We start from the raw sequence: 17,890 nt of genomic DNA, 5'->3' as shown, positions 1-17,890 counted from the left end.
TAGATTTAAATGCAGTGACCTTTTTGGTCAAGCTGAATACTGAAACTAGAGCTTCCACCCTAGAGGATGCAGCTCATCAGAGAGCTAAAAGGCACATTAGTGGCACAAAGAATATTGATTTATTCATACCATTAAAAATAATTATATTTTTTCCCAAAGCGATACTGCCAAATGCTATACACTGAAATTGTTGTTTTCTAAGTCTGTATATTATAAATTCCTGAGTGCAGGAACTCTCTCTTTTTCTTTGTTTTGTACAGCACCAAGAACATTGCTAAACAAATAATAGATAATAGTATACCCATGCAAGGATACATTTCCAAGCGAGGCACATGTACTCATTTGAATGCTCCTAGTGTATTAATAGGTATACAAGTATGCAGTATGTGCAAGTATCAGATGTTCACATGTAAATCAACTATTTACCAGCAGATATGGCTATGTAGGGACACAAATACCTGGTTTGAGTGCACACATTGAGAATTTGCATACATCAGATGTGTAAATGTAAGCACAGAATGATTCTGAAAATCTGCTTCATAGATGACTCCTTCAGATCAGCTGTAGAGACCAACAAAAATCCAAGGAGTTCCTTAAAAGTAGCTACTCTAATCAAAACAGTTAATAATTAATAATGAAATAGAAACATTTAATAATGCAAATAAGTCTCACCTATTGTGCACAAGTGCAAACCAACATCATTTGGATTATTCTGCCAAACCAAAACTTTCCTTTTCTTGTTGTTGGGCAAAGTATCAATGTAAGCTTTCACCTGGCTTCTAGTATTCATTCACCTACGCAGTAAGAAAAAAAAGTATGGCTTCTGTTTTAATCATGTAGGAAACAAGCTAGGTAACCGGTAATAACACATTGTGTTGTTATAGAGATTATATTTTTCAGAGTAGCAGCCGTGTTAGTCTGTATTCGCAAAAAGAAAAGGAGTACTTGTGGCACCTTAGAGACTAACAAATTTATTTGAGCATAAGCTTTCGTGAGCTACAGCTCACTTCGTCGGATGCATCCTTGCTAACTAATTTTTAGTCGGATGCATCCGATGCATCAAATGCATCCGATGAAGTGAGCTGTAGCTCACGAAAGCTTATGCTCAAATAAATTTGTTAGTCTCTAAGGTGCCACAAGTACTCCTTTTCTTTTTGCGAATACAGACTAACACGGCTGCTACTCTGAAAAATATAATCTCTATAACAACACAATGTGTTATTACCGGTTACCTAGCTTGTTTCCTACATGATTAAAACAGAAGCCATACTTTTTTTTCTTACTGCGTAGGTGAATGAATACTAGAAGCCAGGTGAAAGTTATTTGCCTCTTGCTCTTCCATTTTCATGAAAAGATGCATCGATAGGTCACACTATTGCTATTCATGGGTCGTAACTTCATCTAACACCCCTCGCTAGTATCTTTCATTCTTGTAATGATCTTAGCTAAGGTGTGACACACACAGGAGAATTATAAGCAGCTGGACTTTATTTCCTAATACCAGTCACCTGATATAGATCAGGACTACAAATGTTTAATGCCTCTGTCACATGATAGGTCAGTTACCACTCACTCCAGTAGCTACTGTAAAAATTGATCAGATAAGAGCTTATTGTAACATTTGATGATAAGCCTCAGTTTTTTATTATTTATACAGTACCATAAGTGTAAATGAAGCTTAAGCAGTTTATGAAAGACAAAGTCCCTTCACTCAAAGAGTTTAAAAAAGGTATGTACTTCTGAGTTCATATACCTAACAAATCAAATGCACAGGGCTGCAGACATGGACTATTTTCAGAGTAGCAGCCGTGTTAGTCTGTATTCGCATAAAGAAAAGGAGTACTTGTGGCACCTTAGAGACTAACACATTTATTTGAGCATAAGCTTTCGTGAGCTACAGCTCACTTCATCGGATTCATTTAGTGGAAAATACAGGGGGAGATGGACTATGTTTAGCTGTGCCTCTAATTGCAGTTTGTTTTGATTAGCATTAAAGCTGATTGTGGATTTTCACTTACCAAAGTTATTGCTCACATACCTGCAGCAATGTGATCATTGGTAGTGATGGCTGGTGAAGCCACTGTCCCTACAGGCTACCCTGTCAAGACCTATCTCCCTTCTTCCAGCAGTGTGTACAATGCTGTAATGGGACTTGGATGTTTGCAACCTTTCCAACAAAGGGAAGGTTGATAAGTGGCCCCTCAGCACTTGCATTAAAGTGCTGCAGCCACGGTCACAAGCTGTAGCCAGTACAGCTTCCAGATGCATAAGCAGAAGAAGGAGGAAAGTAGCTGTGCCCATTCGTTTTACAATGCTGAGTAGCTATGCCTGCCTCACAGATCAGAAAGGAACAATTCTCTTTGTCAGCCTGTGTTTCCTCACCTCTTGTCTCCCCGTCAGAGAGTCAGAAAAAGCTAAAGAAAGGCAAACCTCTTTTTTAGGTTTTACTACAGCAACTGTAACATATTTATAACCTAGGATATGTTGGCTATTTGAGAAGGGGAGGAGCGAGCCACTATGTCTCAACTTTCTTCCCCACTACTGTTGTTTCTCTTTTGACATCTGTGGGGAAGTCTCTGAGGTTCATTTCAAACCCCTGCTATCCACTAGAAAGAGAACTCTAACCCCTTGGTGAGTGTGAGATGACTGATTAGGAGCATGTCACTGTCACATAGCTTAAAATAACAAGCAACGCTCAGGTTAAAATAAATAAAGGATACATCGTGATGTTGCTTTCCACACATCAGGGTGCCTGTCTCAGCTGCCCTAAAAATGGAAAATCGTGCTTACATTTAGTGCAGTCACTTCCTGTTGGTTTTAAAAATCATTTTATCTGAGGTGCACATAGCTCTGTCTCCTTCGTGCCACTCTCGGCACATGTGACAGGCAAACTGACTTTGTCCAGAACTGCTGAGACTGTCAAACTATATCTGTTGTCACTGCAACCTTGTAATCAACTTGATTTGCTACATTACTGAACCGACTTGATTTTTCAGCCTACACAAATTAAATTAATTAGTTCTTGAACACCCTAAGTCACGTTGCTACTTGTTATTGCATGCCTAGCCGTATCGAGTTGTTTAAGCTAAATGTGAGTGAAATTACAGAAATAGGGGATAAGGAGAGCATAGTCAATGGAATATATTTAGATTTTGAGAGGCACTGTATTGGATTCTTTACTAAAATCTTACTTGAAACCTTGCGTTGAAATGGGCTTGTTGTGGGAATGGAAAACTGGCTCAGCCTTATAACGATCAATGATACAATGTTAGGTTGAGGGAACTGGTTAGTAGGCAACTGAAAGGTCCATTTTTGTTCCTGCTAATCTAAAAATGGAGCAAACAGCGCACTAATGAAATTCACAGATAGAATCAAACAGAGAAGAGTGTGACACCAGTCAGAACCAAGAAATAATGAAAAGGAAACTAGAGAGATTAGAAACATGGGCAGAAAACAACAAAATGAGATTCACTTTGAAAGATGCAGATTTACATGTGTAAGGAATAAAGTTTCAACGATGGAAAGAGAAACTTTTAACGCTGCAGGAGACCTACAGGTGCCATGACGGTAATTTGCTACACTAATGTAAATATCTTAGGAACAGATTCTTTCCCCATCTAGCAACATAGGTGCTGGAACTAGGGATGGTGGGGGTGCTGCTGCACCCCCTGGCTTGAAGTGGTTTCAATCATATACAGGGTTTACGTTTGGTACAATGGCTCTCAGCACCCTGACTATACAAATTGTTCCAGCTCCCCTGTCTGCCAATGAAGTTAAAAGGAGCTATAAGCAAAAACTTGACCCTGGCTACCCACACAGAGGGTGTATAAGTCACCTCTTGGTTACCCTTATTGTTAGCAGCAACGTGGGATTGATCACCATTACTGCCCCACAACAGAGCATGGCTCCTACTCCTCTTTTTCCACAGGAGGGCGGGCAGGGGCAGGGAATGGCACAGCTTTGACACACTCTCTTCCCAGACAAAACAAAGTCCAGCGCAGCTGAGCTAGCGCAGAGGTGGGAACAATCACAGTCAACCGTAGAGCTAGTGCTGATTAGTTCTACCCTGCATAAAGGGAGGAATCCGGGACCACTTTGCAACTCAGAGTCATTATCTGGTCCCTGGTCTGCTCCCAGGACAGCACAACTACATGCTGCCCCTTACTCAGAGCTTCCATGATAGAATGATATGAAGAGTGTATTCTGCCTTAAAAATCCCTGGGGCAAAACAGGCCTCAATACAGCTAGTAATATGTGCGCTATCCATAGCAAGCTGACCAACCATCATATGGTTCATAGAAATGTCACTGGTGGTAAATAGTCAGGCTTGGTTTCATTTTGTTAATTTCCTCCAATAAAATATTAATTTGGAGGTGACTGCGGATGAGCTTTGACAGGAACTGTCCACTAGCAATAATATGCCTAAACCTGTTAAATCTAATTGCGTACTGATGGAAAGTGGAGTGGGGAAAGGTTAATTCACAGGACAAGGACAAGAATCTCTGGAGCTCATTGACATTTCTTAGTTCAGTTGCTTTTCTCTTGGTGCTCCTAGTACATGTCCCTGATGTTATAGTAAGTTTGCAAAGTTAGAGCTTCATAATATTATTCATGTCCTCTGTGTTACCAAAGCAGGTTCCCTCTGACTCATGGTTAAGCATTTCAACAGTATCCTTAGTGCAGATACCCTGAGGGGCGTAATCCTGAACAGCTCTGGTACTGAGTGTTGCCTATATAAGTGCAAGGTAAAAAGTAATGAGCAGGAGAGAGAGTGCAGGGGAACTCTATTTTATATTCGTAAGAGCACCACTGCATTCCTTGTCTAGAAGCAGGAGCATAGAATGAAGAATATGTAGCTACCTGCCCCATTAGTATGAATGAGGAGACAAAGCACAATCCTCAAAGACCCCTCTCCCTTATGTAATTATGAGTAAGCAAGCAGACATGCCAGGGACTTGAGACTTAACTATGTGTCAGTGTAGAGAATTGGACCTAGACTGCGATTTTTCAGAGCTGCCTAAGGAATTTAGACCCTTAATTCCATCATTTTAATTCTGGAATGTGGGGGCCAAATCCCTTAGGTAGCTTTGAAAATCCCCACCATATTGATTAACACTATTTGTGTCCCAAGTATAGCCTCCATCTACCCTTGAGCTAGACTGGAGCAATCATGTGCTTGCAAGATCAAGTCCTGTATGTGGCAAATATTTTCAGTTAGATTATTTGTGTACCAGAACACTTGGGAGTGATGGGCCTAGTTCTGCTCTGAAACACCAGTGTAAATCTGCAATATTGGCAGAAGTCAGACATTTCTCTATCTTCATGAGCATAATATTGCTTGTTGAGGGGTGGGATGGATTCAAGGCTCCACCCATTTCTTGCCTCTTCCCACGCATTTCTCATCCCACAGGGGAGGACGAGGAGTAGCAGACTTGTGAAAGCTGGTCTCTCCCATATTACTACCATTGCTAAGGAAGCAAGGAGATGCTGTTCATCCACTTACTCCCTTGTGTGAGCATGTAGCTATGGTCAAGATTTTACCGTTAGTCAGTGATGAGCTGCCAAAATCTTAACAACGGGTTCCCTCCTCACCCCAAGAGGGGGTCATGGCCCACCCCGCCCCCCGGGACTCCTGCCCCCCCCGCATTCCTTGATGCCCCCCCAACCCCATCCACCCCCCTCCCCTGTCCCCTGACTGCCCCCAGAACCAGGCAGGAGGGTCTGGTGGGCCACCATAGTGGGTGCCCACCCCACCCCTAAGAGCCAGAGGCACCTGCTGGGGGGCAAGGTGGGGAGTCCCAGAGGTGCTTACCTGGGGCAGCTCCCAGGAAGCATCCGGCAGGTCCCTCTGGCTCCCAGGGGTGGGGGAGCATAGCTGGGGGGGGGAGCAGGGGAAGTGGCTGCTCCCCCACTGATCACATCAAAAGTGGCACCTTGGGCGCCAACTCCCTGGATGCTCCGGGGCTGGAGCACCCACCAGCAACTCCCCACCCCGTGCACAGCCCCAGCTCACCTCACCTCTGCTCCGTCTCCTCCCCTGAACACACCGCCCTGCTCTGCTTCTCAGCCCGCCCCGGCTTCCCATGCGAACAGCTGATTTGCGGGAAGCCTGGGGTGGGGGGATGGAGAAGCAGAGCGGGGCGGCGCGTTCAGGGGAGGAGGCGGAGCAGAGGTGAGCTGGAGCCAGGGCTGTGCCGGGGGTGGGGCAGGGAGCTGCCGGTGGGTGCTCTGCACCCACCAAATTTTCCCCTTGGGTGCTCCACCCCTGGAGCACCCATGGAGTTGGCGCCTAAGGTGCCACTTTTGGCAGGTTAAATTTAGAAGCCCTTTTAGAACCGGTTGTCGCTCACAGAACAACCTGGTTCTAAAAGGGCTTCTAAATTTAACAACCGGTTCTAGCGAACCGGTGGGAACCGGCTCCAGTTCACCACTGTCCTTAGTTCCTGTCAACTTCAGTAGTCGTTGGGGAAAGAATCTGGCCCTTAGAGTTTTACAATAGTACAGTAAATCATTACATTTCCTTTGATTTCACTGAGCAGCTAAGTACTTGTGTTCTCTTGAAAACTGACTTCAGAAAAGTCATGTTAGCTACTAAGATGTTAAACATGAATTTATAGGGCTTGAGGTTTACTGACGATCAGATAATAGGGTGGTAGGCACATCTGGGTCCATGTGTACACTTACAGCAAAGTTCTGTTTAGCAACGTGTTGGTTAACGTGATTTCTCAAGGTGTTCTAACTCTGCAAAGACGAACCCTCGGGACAGCAATGGTCACCAATAAACAAAACTACTGCTGGTTAATAACTAAATATATTCAATCGCGTATGCCCTGAGAAGAAATGCACTGTGATGGATATTTGAAGCTGTTTATGATTCTATGGCATAGGCCTCATGGAAAAGCATTTGACAAGTAAATTCCCTTGAGCACGTCATGTGGGATCTGACCCTAGAAAAGCAGATTCCTTCTGAGGCTCAGAATGGGGACTACCTTTTTCAGAGGAGTCGTGTTTATCCTGAAGTGAGAATTGCCAAATGCTGATGGACAGGCTTCGTCCCAGAAAAGTGATGTTAAAATAAAAGTCAGAAGCGGGAAAAGGTCCGTGTTTAACTTAAAACAAAAGACAGACTCGCCTAAGTATCTTACTAGGGAAGGAGCCACGGTATACAGCTAAAGCCCAGGCCTAGGAGTAAGGATGTGGTTCTCTTCCTGGCTATGCCACTGCATCCACCCACACATCTGTACCCTCCCTTGCGCTGGCACTTCCCTGTCTGTAAGGTGTAGATAATGTTACCTCCCAACTTCACAGGAATGTTGTGGGGATTTGTCACTGCATGGAAAGCGCTATAGAAGACTAGAACCAGATACTCTCCTCTGCTTTCCGAGACAGAGGTGATAAAAAGAGGCCAAATACTGACTGACCTGGCCAGTATGCATATGAGGAGCTGAGCCAAGCATCACCCACCCTTCCTCAATCCTTTAAGCACATATTCAGGGCTTTGTAGTTGCAGTGGAAATGACTGGGCAGAGCTGCAGACCATCAGTGGGGACAAACCTCCCAGTTCAAATTAGATGAAAACAGGCTAGCTCGCAAATGAATGTGGGCCGAGGAGCTGCCATAGGCACAGATCGCAAAGGGTCAAGTGCCCCTCCAGCAGCCGGCCTGGGTGGGGAGAGGAAGGGGCGGGGCCAGAGCCTCTCCTGTTCCAGCCACATTGCCTGGGATGCTGCCCGGTGCAGCGCGGCAGTTGCCTGGGAGAGTGCCTGGCTGCAGCAGCACTGGGCTGTCTCCTGCCCCGGCTCAGCTTCTGGGGACATGACCAAGCGAACTGGAGCCCCCCAGCCCCTCCAGCATGCTCAGAATCGGCTCCTGTCTCCTGAAGCTGAGCCTGGCTGGCGGGCAGCCTGCTGCTGCTGCCACAGCCAGGTGCTCTCCCAGGCAGCTGCTGCGCTGCACCGGGCAGCATCCGGCTGTGCCTCTGGGGCCTGGCTGCCAGGAAGAGCTGAACATGCCAGGCAGAGCGGGTGCAGCTGGAGGACAAAGTCCCACCCTCCAGGTAACGCTTTTGGGACAGAGACCATCTTTTTTGTTCTATATTTGTGCCTAGCGCAATCCTGCTCATGATGCTGGGGTCCATAATAAAATAATTAATAGGTCAATTGATTTTAAGCCCACCCCTAGCTAGCCTCTCAATAATGCTGGGGAAGGGAAAAAGACATGGAGGGAGAAGATAAAGACATGCTAACTGTGACAGTCTGGGGGAATTCTGTCCTTATACAACGTATGAATGTGGTTTGATATTATGTTTATATACTATAGGTTGTCTTCACAGTAGTTTTGCATCACATTTATTGTTCTGAGGAAAGAGGGACTGGTACCTGGGTAGCTTCTGAATAGGATGGTTGTTGAGGCCCTTTGACAACTGAATAAAGTTTGCCCTAGTAGAACAACAGAGTAGCTGCAACCTAGTTAAAACCCGTTCTCTCCGGAGAGGGAAGTTCAAAAAAGAATTAGATTCATTCATGGAGGATAGGTCCATCAATGGCTATTAGCCAGAATGGGCAGGGATGGTGTCCCTAGCCTCTGTTTGCCAGAAGCTGGGAATGAGCAACAGGGAATAGATCACTTGATAATTACCTGTTCTGTTCATTCTCTCTGGGGCACTTGGCATCGGCCACTGTTGGAAGACTGGATACTGGGCTAGATGGACCTTTGCTCTGACCCAGTATGGCCGTTCTTAAGTGGAAAAAATCCCCAAAAGGGGAAGGGAGAGGCAGAGTTGTTAGTGTAGGCCTTTAAGAAAACAGATGCTGAGAAGTTCAGGGAGAGGATCAAAGAGGCATGCCTCCTAAGCAAGAGGGAACTGTTTGACTGCAGTGGCAGCCAAAGCTAAAGGACGGTGGCTGTAGGCGTTAGAGAGAAGACTCCATGAATCAGAAAAGTGAGGGCCATGGAGAGGGTACCTGGAACCCTGAAAAGACACTGAAAAATCCTACAGAATGCTCAGGATTGGTGAGGAAACTGAGGCAGGGAATTGTATACAGATGTTTCTGATTTTGCATGGGTCTGTGTATCTCTTGTGTTGTCTAAAGTAAATAGTGAATGGTTTAAAAATCCCTCTGCAATGTCTGTCTGATTTGCTTCAACTATGTCCCTGACAAACAGTAAAACAGAATACCCAATGAGGGTGAAGCTCTGGGAGGGATGTGCTTAAAGCACTTAGAAAACTTATGGGGTTCAGCACTAATCTCGGGGCCTCGGGCAGCTAGACTGTGACGCCCTTCCCTCAAAATGGCACCAGGCACAGCCCATGCTTGGTAAGTGTGGCCAAGGTCCAGGACACAGACAATGACTGGAGCCTACCCAGTCCGTGGAGAGCCTAAAAGCAAACAGATCCAAGCACAACAGCCTGGTGAGGATTTGGCAGCAGAAACTGAACCAGGGCTGTGACATTAACCCCTTAAAAGTTCTTAATCCATTTTATACATTTTACTCTTGTAAGATAGCAAACACCTCACATACAAGCCTTCAAATAGCACATTTCTAATCTCTCTCAACCCCCAAACTACTTCTGTTTCCAATAGCAGTTACATTTTTCTGCTGTATGGCAGGATGCTGTTTATGTACTCTCTTCCCTTTTTTCTCAGGAAGGCTTGAGATCAGCTATAGAGATATTGACACGAAGCATGTGTAGAATTGAATTAAACGTTATATCATCACTAAAAGTGGCCTGTCACGCAAGCTGCTGCTGAACGATTCAGACAAGTGCGTGAGGTGTTCTATTTTATTCCTTACATTTAGGTGACATATTTGAAAACTGAATGATAGCCCGACACTGACATCTCCTCACTTTCAGACAAAGGCAGTGACATGGGCCCAATCCTCCTGTAACTCTGAAGAGGGAGGTACCTTTCTATAAATGTGATGTTACATCATGCTGGTGTGATGTGACCACAGCCATGGGGATCAGTATTGTCTCATTGTTTCTTTGTACTCTGTCTGTATCCACCTGTCTCTTGTCTCATGCTTAGCATTGTAGGCTTTTTGGGGCCGGGACTATCTTTTTTTGTGCAGTGTTTGTACAGCACCTAACACAATTGGATCTTGGTCCATGACTGGGACTGGTAGGCATTACAATAATATAAATTAATAATACAATGTATACTTATTGGAGGTATTGGGGTTTTTTTACTTGTTCAACTTAGGCTAAATACTTGTACTGTATGTGTTGTCTCTAATTTTTATATTAATTTAAAATACATTCTGAATGTAACTCTGATATATTAAATGCATTTTCATTTGCATGCCAATCTGAAAGTCGCATTTGCCCTAAAACTTATACTGCATGGTAATGCACAAAGACTACTGTGAGAACAAGCTCTGTTACAACAAAAGCCCATTTATTTCAACACCAGTTAGTATGGTGATGTTTAAAGAATGAAAAGCTCCTAAGGTCCCTTCTATAGGTGTCATTCAGTTTTAAAATCAAACAAGTTTCTTGCATTGATGTACATACACAGTGCAGCATTCTGTATTTACAAGTTCTATACCATTCATACATGGTTATCTATCTTGTTAATAAGCATGTTTTTAATTGAGTAATTGAAATGTGACCAAATGAAAAAATTTTAGGAAAGGAAATCATCCAAGGTTATGAACTGTTTGACTTCCAGCTAACTAATTTGGCAGAGAAGTATATGGAATAATTTTTCCCCTTCAATGATCCCTCCAGAAGTTTAAAAATGAAAATTGTTTCAGAACTGCTTTTTCCCTTCCTTTGCATGCACACATTGGTTTGTTATTCTAGGATTGCTCATGAGTGCAGAGCTGCTGGCACTGATGTTTCCTTAAAGAAATAGGAGAATTGAAACTATTCTTGAACAGAAGAATTAAAAAGAAATGGATACAAAAATGTAATGGCTTTTTCCATAGAAGTAAATAAAAGTATCTCAAATATGGGTCCCGATCCTTTTTGAAAATGTGCCTTTAATATATGATGCAACATTTATAAGATTTCCATCATATTTTCTGAAAATGTACTGGATTAGTTTTAAAAACTTGTTTGGTTATTTAGTTCATGATTATCAAACATAGGCATGCACAATTCCATATGCAAAAATTCTGAGTTTGCATGTGCGACTCCCACAAGTACATAGATGGCACAGCTAATTGGACATGTGAACCAACATCCAATTTGCATGGAAGTTAGGCATGCTGTTGAAGCTAAATTAGGTATCTCTTTCACAGCTCCCTGTTCACTGTTCTGCCTCTGCTAGTCACTCATTTCTCTTAACCAATCACTGGACAACAATCAGCAGAAGCTAAAAAAACAAACCCCGTAACAATCATGGCAAGCAATGAATTCAATGGCATCAGCTGGCTCTTATTTTCTTTTGCTACTAGCCTGAACACTGCACCTCCACCCCAGATTTCCCTGACATCCATCTGGTACCTTTCAAGCACATGCACAGTCTTAGTGCTGGCTGTACAGGAAGCAGACTGTTTCCGTATCCATGAAGATCTCGAGATCTATGAGTTTGGGAAAGAGCTTGCCTCCTACCCTGCACTCCCCTCCATACCTCTAGGGACTCAGGAGGACAGTGGCCGGGAATATTCCACGTATAGAATCTCATGGAGATGTTTAACTCCCCATCCCAAATGTGTCTTTCCACAGGTTTTCTGCCAGAGCATATGGTGTAGCCACTGAACAGTAGGTTACACTATGAAGATAGGGGAGTTTTTTTTTCCATTGCACAGTTGTTATTAAATATGTTTTTCACGTTAAAGGTAATTAAGTCAGACAGTCAAATAATGCAATTAACTGTGCTACTCACACAATACTTATGATGCTCTCTAGCTTATTGTGGGACAACACCCCTCAGGATTCAGAACTAAAATAAATGAGCTCTTGTTTCATTAGTGTCAGACTAATCACTAACTATCACTAACAGATGATATTGTGTCACACATGTTTTGAGGTTCTCAACTACTAAATGACAAACGGATTAAGCATAGTAAACTTTGGTGTTCTGAATAGGTGACCTGAACAGAACAAACTCTTCTATCTGGAAGGCACCACTGGTAAAGGCCCAACAGAAATCCCCATTTGATTTTTGTTTTTCCGTTAAGTAACAATTTCTGTGTCATCGTGTTAGTTATAGCACGGTATGTATGTGCTCCATATAATGATACAGCTATATCACTGTCCCTGCCTTACATTAAAATAATTTCCCACTATAGATTTGTGAGATTTTGTTTCAGGAAACATACTGAGGGATTTCATATTTCTATAGATCCTTGAGAAAAGAAAGCTGGGTGAAAATTTCAAACTTATCTAAGCGGCACAGAAGCCTATATCGAATATTTTTCAAGAGAACAGTTTTCCACTGGAAAAGGCAGTTTCTTCAGAGTCAAAACATTTCTCAGGAAATGTCAGTTAAGATGAAATTTTTGATGGAAAAGTGTCAGAACAAAATGTTCCTGCTTTCTTGTTTCATTTTGATAGTGTCAAAACATTTTGTTTCAATAAGGTAAGAACGGTTTGTTTTGACTATCATTTCAGTTCATTTAGACTCTGAGATATAAATATTAAAATAGTATGTATTATAAATCTCATTGACTTTTGAATTTAAATTTGTCACCTTCCGTATGTGGAAAATTCTTATGTTGACTGTTTTCTGGCGTTTCCCCCCTCCCCTTAGAAGGAAAAGTACATTTTGCTAGGGTGAATGTATAGGTCAGTGGCTCAGTTTGTTCTAAAAGCAGAGCTGGGTGAACGGTGCAGGTTGGTGGCTGTTAGGTACACAGACAAGTTGTTATGCTGGTCTAGCTGGACCACCGGCCTGATATTTGGTATGAGAAATTCAGTGTTCTTGGACATGCTGAGCTACCCGCAGGAGGAAGTATCTTGGGGCTCTTTTGTGGTGATGCTAGTTGATGTTGCTCTCTGTAGGCATTATGAAAGCAGTGAGTGTATTTTAGGGACTGAAATGAGGATTTTATATTGTGCAACACTCTTTTTTTGACCCACATACCTTGTGAGAACACAGAAGTCCCGCTGATGCCTGTGTCTGACATGTGATAAATGCCCCTTCTATTCTACTTTTGCTAGGAGGGACTTTTCCATTTGTTTACTGCAGCTTTCTTTTCTCATTTCAGTTGGTAAGTCTGCAGAAATGTGGTGACGGACACAGAGTTTCATCTCTGGTGAAAGCTTCCTGTTGGAAGCACACTGTTGATTGATTAGTGTGCCAGAAAGACTCCTGATTACACACCTACTAGCAAATCAGGGATCATGCTGCAATTAACCTTTAGGCTGCTGGCATTTTTTTATTTTACTGATAATTCCATCTGTGATGTAGGGAGGGAATACCCTTAGACATGAGCCTAAGTGTTTAAGATTTCTTGCTCTCAGAGATATTATTTAAGAAGTCACTTCCAGTGTCTGACTCTTTTTTGACAGGATAAAGTTTCTGACTAATGTAACTCTTTATTTTCTTCATGTTCTTTGTTCTTTTAATTCTCTCTTTTAACTCATGCTTAAGGTCATTCTCAATGCCAACTAAATAGAAATGCACAGAAGGAAAAGGATATACTAAAACAATTGGCCTGATTCATCACAGCTTTGCCCTTGTGTAGTCAAACACCTGGGCTGAGCAAAATGGATGTAAAGAGTTGCTACTCTGATCTGAATACATTTGACACACACTTTGCCTGGCAGAAATGTAAGTGACTACACAAGGCGCAAGGCAATGGCCAATCAGGCTCAGAGGCTCTTACAGAGCCATCCTTTAAGTACATTTTCCCCTCCATCCTAATTCTTTAGGCCAGCAAAAGAGTCAGAAGGTGGGACCAGGGAAGGCAAAACATGGATTCTATGGGAATCCATACCCCCAAGTTTGGAATCACCGAAGAACAACTCTGAAGTGCTGCCATTGGCCACAGGGTCACCCTCGGTGCTACACCTTAAAGAAAAATCAGATTGACCAGTTAGTGCTGCTCATGCATTCTCTATTCTGGCTTTCATTTTCCTCTGTGGATTTTACACCATGGTGTAGGGGGAACATGCCATATAGTGAGCTCTCACTTCACCCCCACATCCTTTCTCCACCAAGGGGATATTTTGTGGAGGTGATTTGAAGCAGCCCCATACAGGCGAATGGGGGCAAAAAGGGGGAATCTGCAGAGCTGTCGTTCCCTCTATACAGGCTCCCAGGACTTTGCCTGCACATTTGGGTCCTCTTTACACTGCAGCTGGGAGAACACATTATCTAATCCAATTTAAAAATTGGATGTCATCTGTTTTTTCAGATTCAGTGAGGTGAGGCAATGGCAACACCTACACTTTTCACTCAGGGACACCTATATTCATCTAATTGATCACTCTACCTTGCTTACTACATCTGTTCCAGAAGCTTTTCATCTACCTCCTCAAATCTCCAAAAGCACCCAAACGAAAACAACAACCCAAAGAAAAACACAACAAAAACATCGACTTTGCATTAGTAAGTCAACTTGGATCAGATCCAACTCTGCAAAGAGAGAGGCGGTCTTGCTCTGCCTGTATGACAGCTCTACAATTTTGCTGCCTCATTGCATTCCAGCTGGAGAAGGCATAATTCTTAACCCACAACAGAACACTAGCCACACCTAGCAGAACATTAAGCATATTGTTACGGTATGGAAGGTATCACCAGGTGGCACCATTACTCATAGCCTTTCAATTTCTATTTCTTGGGAAGACATGTTGTGTGATGTTCTTTGTTTATGAATTGTTCTGTGAGGAGGCAGTGGTCCTTTAGAGAAAAGTGTGGGGGCAAGACAGTTTGATCTCTGCCTTAGTCTCTTCTTGGAATCAATTAGTGCTGTGTAGGAACTAGACATTAGTGTTGAACTCAGATTACTGAAAGAAGGGATGGCTCCGAATGCAGTTTGCCCAGCTCTGTTCTAGGATTGGGGATAGCGATGTGTGCATAAATAAAACAAGTTACACTTAGACTATACCCGTGGTGTTTGCAGGAATAAAAACTGACTGCTTTCAGAGCAGCATGTTCTGTGCCCCTGCCAAGGCCCTGGGGCCAGAGGAGATCAGGCTTCCCGCCGTGCCCCGGGGGGCCCAAGGAGCTCTATACCCCTGCCATGGCCCTGGGGGCATTCTGTGCCCCTGCCGATTATTGGGAGGGCCCCTGCCCCTGCTTGCCCCCCTCCTTGTGTGCGCCCCTCACTGAACCAGATTTGTATAATTTATTTCTCCTCCATTGGAAAGCTGGCCTAAAAGGCCCCAAACAAACTGCTAACACGCAGAGGGGAAATGCAAATGTCATAATAGGACATGACTGTCAGAAGAAGGGGCAACAATATGATACAATCTAACAAACTAAACACTTTATCTACTTGCCTAAGACAAGTACAAGAACCCCAGATAACCAGAGATAAATCAGACAACCAGAGATAAACCAGTCCTAACACTGCCCTTACAGAACTGGTGTAAAAAATAACAAAACCCATCTCTTCCTAGGAATAGGGCACCAGTGTCAGATTGTGCTTTCTATGTTGAAATACACTAGGCGTAATAAGATAGTATGGCAATGAGGCTACATATACCAAGGAACAGAGATCCTTTGTTTGAGGCAACAACATTTCTGAATTTGCCATGGCAGGTATGTGATTATATGCGGAAATAATTGTATTTGAAAACCTCTGAGTAAATTTCTACAGATTTTCCTAAGCATTAAGGACCCTTTACTCTAATACCAACATGGTAGATTATAATTACTGCCACACAATGAGGAAGCTGCTCATCAATTTGTATGAGTATCAGATATTTTCCAGGCAGATGGAGCAGGAGATGAATTAGACTAGCTTACCAGCTGTTTTAAGTTGTTCTCCTAGTTCAAATTCCAGGTGTTGTGAATAGTGTTGCAAGAAAGTGTATGTACATTCCCTTTTCATTTCTGTTTGTCTTGCATCTGTTTATTTTATATACTCCTCATGATTTGACTGAGTTAATGTTTCTGGTGTACTTAAATGGAGCTACAATAGGAACTACTCTGTCAACAATTTGCTCATTCAATTTTAACATTTACTGTGGCAATAACATACACCTAAGGAATTACTGAAAAATAATAGAACATGAGTCCTTCATGAGTCCTTAAGGTTGCAGTTAAATGATTTCCACAGTGCACTTTATGTTGGCTGCAGCACTGATAGTGATTTTCCATTGTGTTAACCTTATGATTCAGCGTGGCACATGTTACACAACTGATCCTCATGCTGCTATATAAGATGGCTTTGTATTTTCAAATGTTCAGCATAATGCTGCTGGATTAACTGGTGTAGCAGGTGTGGGTAGAGTGTGAATATTTGAGGGGAAAAAACACAGTTAGGTCGTCTTTAGCACAAAACTATTATTGCTTTCTGCTACCTGCTTCTCCATTCCCACCTGACCTCCTTGTCTACAGCTAAAATAAAGTTACAGTTAAAAAGGGTGTTGGAATGAAATGATTTTTAAGAGGTTTCAGTTACAAAACATGGATTTCAATACAGATAACAAAATATGATTCCCACCTTGTATAGCCATTTATACCTAAGCAGAGCAAGTGTGATGTAAAATGCTACCACTCTCACACACTTTGCACAGGTGTAAGTGACAGCACAACGTGCAAGGTAGGGGAGGATCAGCTCCATTATTTCAAAACATCACCTTTAACACCAAAAGATCTTTGGGAAAGTTACATGTTGTATATATTAGCAAACAAAAACTATGTCTAGTGACAATGAAGGCTGCAGGACACACCTTATCCACCCAAAGCCTTAAAGACATAAGATGTTAAGGGAAGAGTCTTGTACATTTCTTCCCAGGTTCATATTGCCAACAGCACTGTCAAGAAACACACTCACTGCTCCATCTGTCTCTTACTTCCATCTCCAATAACAATAAATACCCCAACTTCAAACTAGTACTGAAGGATTTGTACTAAGCAGGGACTGATATGCTTTTATATAAATTTTGCAATGAGGTGTGACCTTTTATCATTCAGGAAACTATTTTACCTTACAATTCTTTTTAGGAAACAAATCTGAGGAACTGTTCCAGATTGGGGTGTCATTAAAGGAGGTTTTGGAACAAATTGATAAAATAAACAGTAATAAGTGACCAGGACCAGATGGTATTCACCCAAGAGTTTTGAAGGAACTCAAATGTGAAATTGCAGAACTACAATCGTCTGTAACCTATAATTTAAACCAACTTCTGTACCAAATGACTGGAGAATAGCTAATGTGATGCCAATTTTTAAAAAGGGCTCCAGAGGCAATTACAAGCCGGTAAGCCTAACTTCAGTACCAGGCAAACTGGTTGAAACTGTGGTAAAGATCAAAAGAACTATAGTAAAGAACAAAATTGTCAGACTTATCAGCCGGTTATCAATTATCATGGCCATCATTGTTCATTTGCATTAAAAGTGAGCTTTGAAATCCTCATCACCTCTCTTTTAGCTGAAGATGCTTGCCTCAAGTCTCCAGGGCCATTTGGTGATGGCTTCTCATTTTTTACCTTCTCCTGCAAATGATGGGTAATGTTAGTCCCATACAAATTCATTGTCAAACTACAATTTGTAAGGTTTGCCTTGGCAATTTTTGTTATGGCTAGGAAGTTATAAAATGCTCTATTCGAAAACGCTCCTTATGTATAACTGGTATTCTAGGAACTGGCACATGAGGAGCAACAGTGTGGCCAAAGGACAGGTCCCAAAATGTTTTACATTTCTTGGAAAAGGAATACAAAGTGAGACAACTGGGTAGGGAGGAGAATGGCCAAAGTGGATGATAATGAAACTTCCAGGAAAAACTCAAATAGGACTCAAAACTTATATTCTATGTTTGTTTGTTT

The 17,890-nt window shown here is 42.6% G+C and overlaps 1 long non-coding RNA gene across 1 annotated transcript; it reads left to right on the top strand.

The window, feature by feature from the left end:
* Positions 1-1,556: 1,556 nt before the first annotated feature.
* Positions 1,557-16,487, top strand: LOC122457881. Its single transcript, XR_006277575.1, has 3 exons — positions 1,557-1,729; positions 9,648-9,765; positions 14,311-16,487. It is a non-coding gene; the product is annotated as an uncharacterized LOC122457881 (long non-coding RNA).
* Positions 16,488-17,890: the final 1,403 nt, after the last annotated feature.

Source organism: Dermochelys coriacea, chromosome 1 (genome assembly GCF_009764565.3).
Source record: "Dermochelys coriacea isolate rDerCor1 chromosome 1, rDerCor1.pri.v4, whole genome shotgun sequence".
Lineage (NCBI taxonomy): Eukaryota > Metazoa > Chordata > Testudines > Dermochelyidae > Dermochelys > Dermochelys coriacea.
This window is presented reverse-complemented; position numbering and strand designations above follow the sequence as displayed.